We start from the raw sequence: 6678 nt of genomic DNA, 5'->3' as shown, positions 1-6678 counted from the left end.
AGGCCGGTGGTTTGTGCTGGTTTTGTCAGCCGCGTACTAGAAGAATCAGTTCGGTGAAGGTTTTTATTTAGTTGTGATGGGTGATTTTGAAGGTTAGAGCATAAGTTAAAACTAGGAGGTATGTGAGAACTCAAGAATATTCAAAAAGAGAAAAATTCCCAACATAACAATATTAGGTAAGGAATAAAACACTTCAGGATGTGTTGTTATAGGAAAATAATCAGCGACAGAGTGGTGTGATGTGGCCTGATGTGAAACCCATGTGAAACTACTGTTACAAACCCAGAGTCGATTATTTTCCTAAAGCGGCATGTCCTGAAGTGCTTTATTCCTATTACACCACAGCAATTTTCCAAATTTTATTTTAGATTTTTTTGTTGATTAAAGTGATTTTTAAGGTTGTGAAACAAGTTAGGTGCTGTTATGATTTATGTTGTAGCAGCTATAAACAGTAGTGCCCTCACCAGCCTCTCTTTTCATCTTCATTCTTGGAATGAATGAATGAATGAATGAATGAATGAATGAATGAATAAATAAATAACAAACAATAATACTAATTGTCATTGTTATTGTTCTTCTTCTTCTTCTTCTTCTTCTTCTTATTATTATTATTGTTAATTTATTTCTGGTATTATTATTTATTTATTTGTTGTTGTTGTTACTATTATTATTATTATTATTATTATTATTATTATTGATATAAATGCAGTATATCATGATACAGAGAAAACAGAAAGTTCTCTGTCCTGAAGACTCTTCTGTGGAGGAAAATGTATTGATTTTTTTTACAAAGTGCTGACACTTGAGACTTCTTCCATAACTGTTACATACTAAATGTCTCCTTACAGGAAACTTACAGGAGGTCTGTAGTCAATTTTTTATTAGCCTTAGACTATGTGGAGGACCATGTGTATGCTGTTGCCATAGAAACAATAATAGAACAAGGTTATAACTAACAAACTCTAATTTGCATCTATTGTCAGAGAGGATTCAAATAAATGGCTCAACCCTTTTCTGACCAATCAGATTCGAGCATTCGGCAGCACTGTGGTATAATGTAATATAAAACTGAGTCCATTCAGAATTCAGACAGCAGAAGCGGTTATGCAACACCGACACTTACAGACAGTTACAGTTTAGACAGCAGCATGGTCATCTTTTCAAGGCGTCATTCAAGGAAGTAAACCATTCACAAAAATTGTAATCTCCTGAATGAGATTGCTGGGCAAAGACAAGGTCATAACATTTCACTGGATTCTGTGGAGGTTGACTTTTACATTTAACTGATGTTTTTTATTCAAAGAATCTTACAGGACTGCGATGGACTGGCGACCTGTCCAGGGTGTACCCCTGGCCTTTCGCCCTATGTGTGCTGGGATAGGCTCCAGCAGACCCCCGTGACCCTAGGAGTCCTAGGAATAAGCAGGTATAGACAATGAATGAATGAATCTTACAGGAATGGATATAACTGAGTAGTTGAGAGTTAAAGGTCCTGCCATAAGCGGAGTTTCAATGCAAGTGAATATAAACACAAAACACGCTCCTGCATTGTCCTGGTCTCTGAAATATATGTATGAAATCTTGGCTGTGTAGTTGTTCATACGGCCTATAAACTTGTGATTCCAGCAATGTTCACTACAGCAAGACTTACTGAGAGCATAAATAACAGACGGAAATAGAAACAACATGGTTTTTGTGTGTGATCTTTGTTCTCATTGGTCACTGAGAGTTCGTCACTTAAAGACATGTCTTATTGTAACTAAATAGATTATGCTTATCTACAGAAAGGGCCAAAAAATGCATACTGTACACACTTCATCGATGCCCTGTATGAAAACTCGAATTGAATTATGGCAGCAGTGTGTAGTATTATGTTTCTTCTAAAGTGTCAACAGCACCGGTCACATGACAGCATCAATACACCATCCCTCCACGTTCCCCTGGACTTAACACCCCTCGATTTCTATCTGCGGGGAGCACTAAAGGATGTGCCGCACCGTAGAAAACCACCTACACTGGCTGCACAACAGGAAGAAGTTGAAGTATCATGCGGAGCGATCCTTGTGGAGGCTTTAGTCAATGTTGTTCATAGAGCAGTTCCCCACAGTCTGGATGCTAATGGTGACCACCTAATGTGATTGCATAATTTAAATATGATTTACAGATATACCATTTGATGTTTATATAAATTTATTAATAACATTTTTATGTTGAGGTATGTATACAGTGAGGAAAAAAATGATTTGATCCCCTGCTGATTTTGTATGTTTGCCCACTGACAGAAATGATCAGTCTGTAATTTTAATGGTAGGTGTATTTGAACAGTGAGAGACAGAATAACAACAAAAAAATCCAGAAAAACACATTTCAAAAAAAGTTATACATTGATTTTCATTTTATTGAGTGAAATAAGTATTTGACCCCTTTGCAAAACATGACTTAGTACTTGGTGGCCAACCCTTGATGGCAATCACAGACGTCAGACATTTCTTGTAGTTGGCCACCAGGTTTGCACACATCTCACATCTCAAGGAATTTGGGCCCACTCCTCTTTGCAGATCCTCTCCAAGTCATTAAGGTTTTGTGGCTGACCCTTCAGCTCCCTCCACAGATTTTCTATGGGATTAAGGTCTGGAGACTGGCTAGGCCACTACCTTAATGTGCTTCTTTCTGAACCACTCCGTTGTTGCCTTGGCCGTGGTTTGGGTCATTGTCAGGCTGGAATATCCATCCACGACCCATTTTCAATGCCCTGGCTGAGGGAAGGAGGTTCTCACTCAAGATTTAACGGTACATGACCCCGTCCATCGTCCCTTTGATGCGGTGCGGTTGTCCTGTCACCTGGGGATGGTGTACTTGGAGTCATAGGCAGCATTCCTCCTCCTTCAAACACGGCGAGTTGAGTTGATGCCAAAGAGCTGGATTTTGGTCTCATTTGACCACAACACTTTCACCCAGTTCTCCTCTGAATCATACAGATGTTCACTGGCAAACTTCAGATGAGCCTGTACATGTGCTTTCTTTAGTAGGGGGACCTTGCGGGCACTACTGGATTTCAGTCTTTCATGGCGTAGTGTGTTACCAATTGTTTTCTTGGTGACTATGGTCCCAGCTGCCTTGAGATCATTGACAAAATCCTCCAGTGTAATTCTGGGCTGATTCCTTGCCGTTCTCATGATCATTGAAACTCCATGAGGTGAGATCTTGCATGGAGCCCCAGACCGAGGAAGATTGACAGTCCTTTTGTGTTTCTTCCATTTGGGAATAATCGCACCAACTGTTGTCACCTTCTCACCCAGCTGCTTGGCGATGGTCTTGTAGCTCATTCCAGCCTTGTGTAGGTCTACAATCTTGTCCCTGACATCCATGGACAGCTCTTTGGTCTTGGCCATGATGGAGAGTTTGGAATCTGATTGATTGCTTCCTTCTGTGGACAGGGTGTCTTTCATACAGTTAAGGAGCTGAGATTAAGAGCACTCCCCGAGAGTGCTCCTACTGTAATCTCAGCTCCTTACCTGTATAAAAGACACCTGGGAGCCAGAAATCTTTCTGACTGATAGGGGATCAAATACTTATTTCACTCATTAAAATGCAAATCAGTGTAGAACTTTTCTGAAATGCGTTTTTCTGGATTTTTTTGTTGTTATTCTGTCTCTCACTGTTCAAATACACCTACCATTAAAATTACACACTGATCATTTCTTTGTCAGTGGGCAAACATACAAAATCTGCAGGGGATCAAATAATTTTTTCCCTCACTGTATATTTTTTGGGTCCTTCTGTATAACTAGTATTAATAATATTTAACTTCTGTATGTGGTTTATTTGAGTGTAACAGCTTTAACGATCTAAAAAAATCCACTTTGTAGCCTACGATCCTGCTTGAAGTACCATGACAGAAGCGTGTGAGATTAAGCTAACACATTTCAAACCTAAATATTTGGTATGTTTGAGTTTTTGTAGTGGCTGATGAGGAAATTAGAATGTTTCTGGAGTCTTCAGAGTCCTAGTGTGTCGTCCTCATCAGTGCCACAAACTCATGTACACCACGTACTGATTCTCCAATGATTGAGACGCACAATATGGTTGTTTTTAGATATTTATTAAATTTCCCTCCTCTGTGAACTGTACCGTCAGTTTGAAAGAATTACCAAGGTTGTCGTTATGTTGATTCATTTAAAGAAAATACTATGGGAAGAAGGCAGTGTCAGGTTTGGGCAATGTTCTGCTGGGAATCCTTGGGTCCTGCCTTCCATGTGGATGGTACTTTGACACGTACCACCTACCCAAGCATTGTTACAGACCATGTCATGTTTTCTGCAGGATATTGCACCATGCCACAAAGTAAAAATGGTTCAGGGATGGTTTGATGAGCACAACAATGAGTTTGAGGTGTTGACCTGGCCTCCAAATTCCCCAAATCTTAATCCAACCAAGCATCTGTGGGATGTGCTGGACAAACAAGTCCAATCTATGGAAGCCCCACCTCACAACTTCCAGGACTTAAAGGATCTGCTGCTAACATCTTGGTGACAGATACCACAGCACACCTTCAGGGATCTAGAAGAGTCCATGCCTCGATGGGTCAGGGCTGTTTTGGCAGCAAAATGGGGGACCAACACAATATTAGGCAGGTAGTCATAAGGTTATGGCTGATTGGTGTATATAGCTATATACCTCATTTAAGTAAAGAATTGCTACGTTTACGCTGTGAGCAGCCATGCTGATTTGATGCCGCTTGCTGGTTGAGGAGACCTTCCTGAATTTCCCACTCGATGATGCATTTTATTGTTATTTCTTAGTCTGAGATACAAGTTCTAGACGAATACAGCACGTCATTGGGCGCACACACACATTCTTTGACACTCTTTGACACATAAGGACAAATATAGCACAGCACATTCACTTCCTGTTTTTCGGGGGGGAGGAGATGGGAGGAAACCTGCGAATCCAGCGGAACCCACGTTTACACGGGAAAAACATGTGAGTCATGTAAATAACTTACATCACCATTATGACACATAGCTAAATATGGTCACATGGCTCATGACTCTGCACACAGAAGAGCTGGAACAATAAAAAGATTTCTATGCTCCCAAGGAAATCAGTCTCTACCAATTTTAATTCCAAAAAAGGAAATCTGAATTACAGGAGTGTTAACGGTGTAGTAGATTTTTATTGACTGATGCTGTGTGTATTCCTTATATTTATACCTAGAAATGTCCTGTTTTCTAATTGAAAGCCTCAATTATTAATGCATCCTGTCTTAATCTATAGAGTTGATGGATATCCCTTTTAAGAGGTAAGACAATACAATCATATAATAGCTAGAATTTGTGGCCTTTCTGCCTATTTGCCCTTAATGTCACAACTGAGTCTCCCGTTGTGCTCAGCATGAGTGAGCCTCTTCAGAATCGCAGCGTCCCTGGGCTTTAGCACACTGACGTAGTGTGACATGAGTAATGAAGGCTGGAGGAACAGTCACTCAGAGCTGGCCACAGGCGTAGCGGCGTAAGTCTCGTTAGTCAAACCACGGTGTCCTTCATCAATCCAGCGCCTAACGAGCAGCTCTCCAGAGGAAGTGCCGAGCCACACAGCCAGCTTTCGTACACACTGAAAGAAATATTGACCTACACTAATACAGATCACATCATACACACACTACTCTAAACCTACAGTGCTATCGACTGTTAATCTGAGGAATACCACAAGGACAAAACATGACACACTACTGTGCCGTTTGATGCTCCAAAGTATGTCATCGCAGCCTGAGGAAAGCGAGGAGATGATGCACTCTCCTTCATCACGCACATATAACTGACAGCAAGTAGCTGGCAAGGACACACGACAAATTGGCGTGTCAATAGCGCAGAACATCTCATGTGTCATCTACTCTCCTGCTTTCCCGTGCTCTTCCTCTTACACACCTGACGCTAATATCAAGTCCTACAAATAAGTCAATTAACAAGCCGACATTTAAACAAAAGAGCACATGTGAAGCAGCCTGACCAGTCTGCACGCGATAATAAAGAGGAAGAGTGAGCGTAAACGAAGGCCATCGCCTTAGTTGGGGAAGCGGGAGCTGATCCGAGCCTCAGACAGCCGTTAGCGTAAGCTGTACAGATGCGATGAGAGACAGGACGGCAATAATGTGCAGTGACAGGGGCAGGGTGGGGTTGGGGTCGGGGGTGGGGGTGGGGGTGGCGGATTAACGAGAGGCTCTAGTAACACGATCAGTTTCTGATAACTGTTTGAGAAAGACCGGTCAGGCAAGTCCACGTGAGACAAACAGCCGAAAGGCAGGGAGTCTCTTCATCATCCGTGTGCATGTATAATTTCAATTTATTTATATGTCATTTTTACGAGTGTGGCTGCTAAAGACAAAGAGAGAGCAAGAGAGATAAATAAACCATAAAACATTCATCAGACATGTACAAGCACACCACAGGGATCACATAGCTGTTGTATGATCTCTCGCATGAGTAGATAAATGAATGTGTACATGCACAACATACATCTGCAAAATAAGTCGCCTGTTGTAGGTCTGATCTGTTAGGAGCTACGGAGCTGTTTACAGGACTGCAGTTGTTCGAGGAAAACATTTTGTTCTATCTTTGTTTTATTGTAGTATTGGATAGATAGATAGATAGATAGATAGATAGATAGATAGATAGATAG

This window comes from Hemibagrus wyckioides, linkage group LG05 (assembly GCF_019097595.1).
Source record: "Hemibagrus wyckioides isolate EC202008001 linkage group LG05, SWU_Hwy_1.0, whole genome shotgun sequence".
NCBI lineage: Eukaryota > Metazoa > Chordata > Actinopteri > Siluriformes > Bagridae > Hemibagrus > Hemibagrus wyckioides.
Note: the sequence above shows the minus strand (reverse complement) of the source record.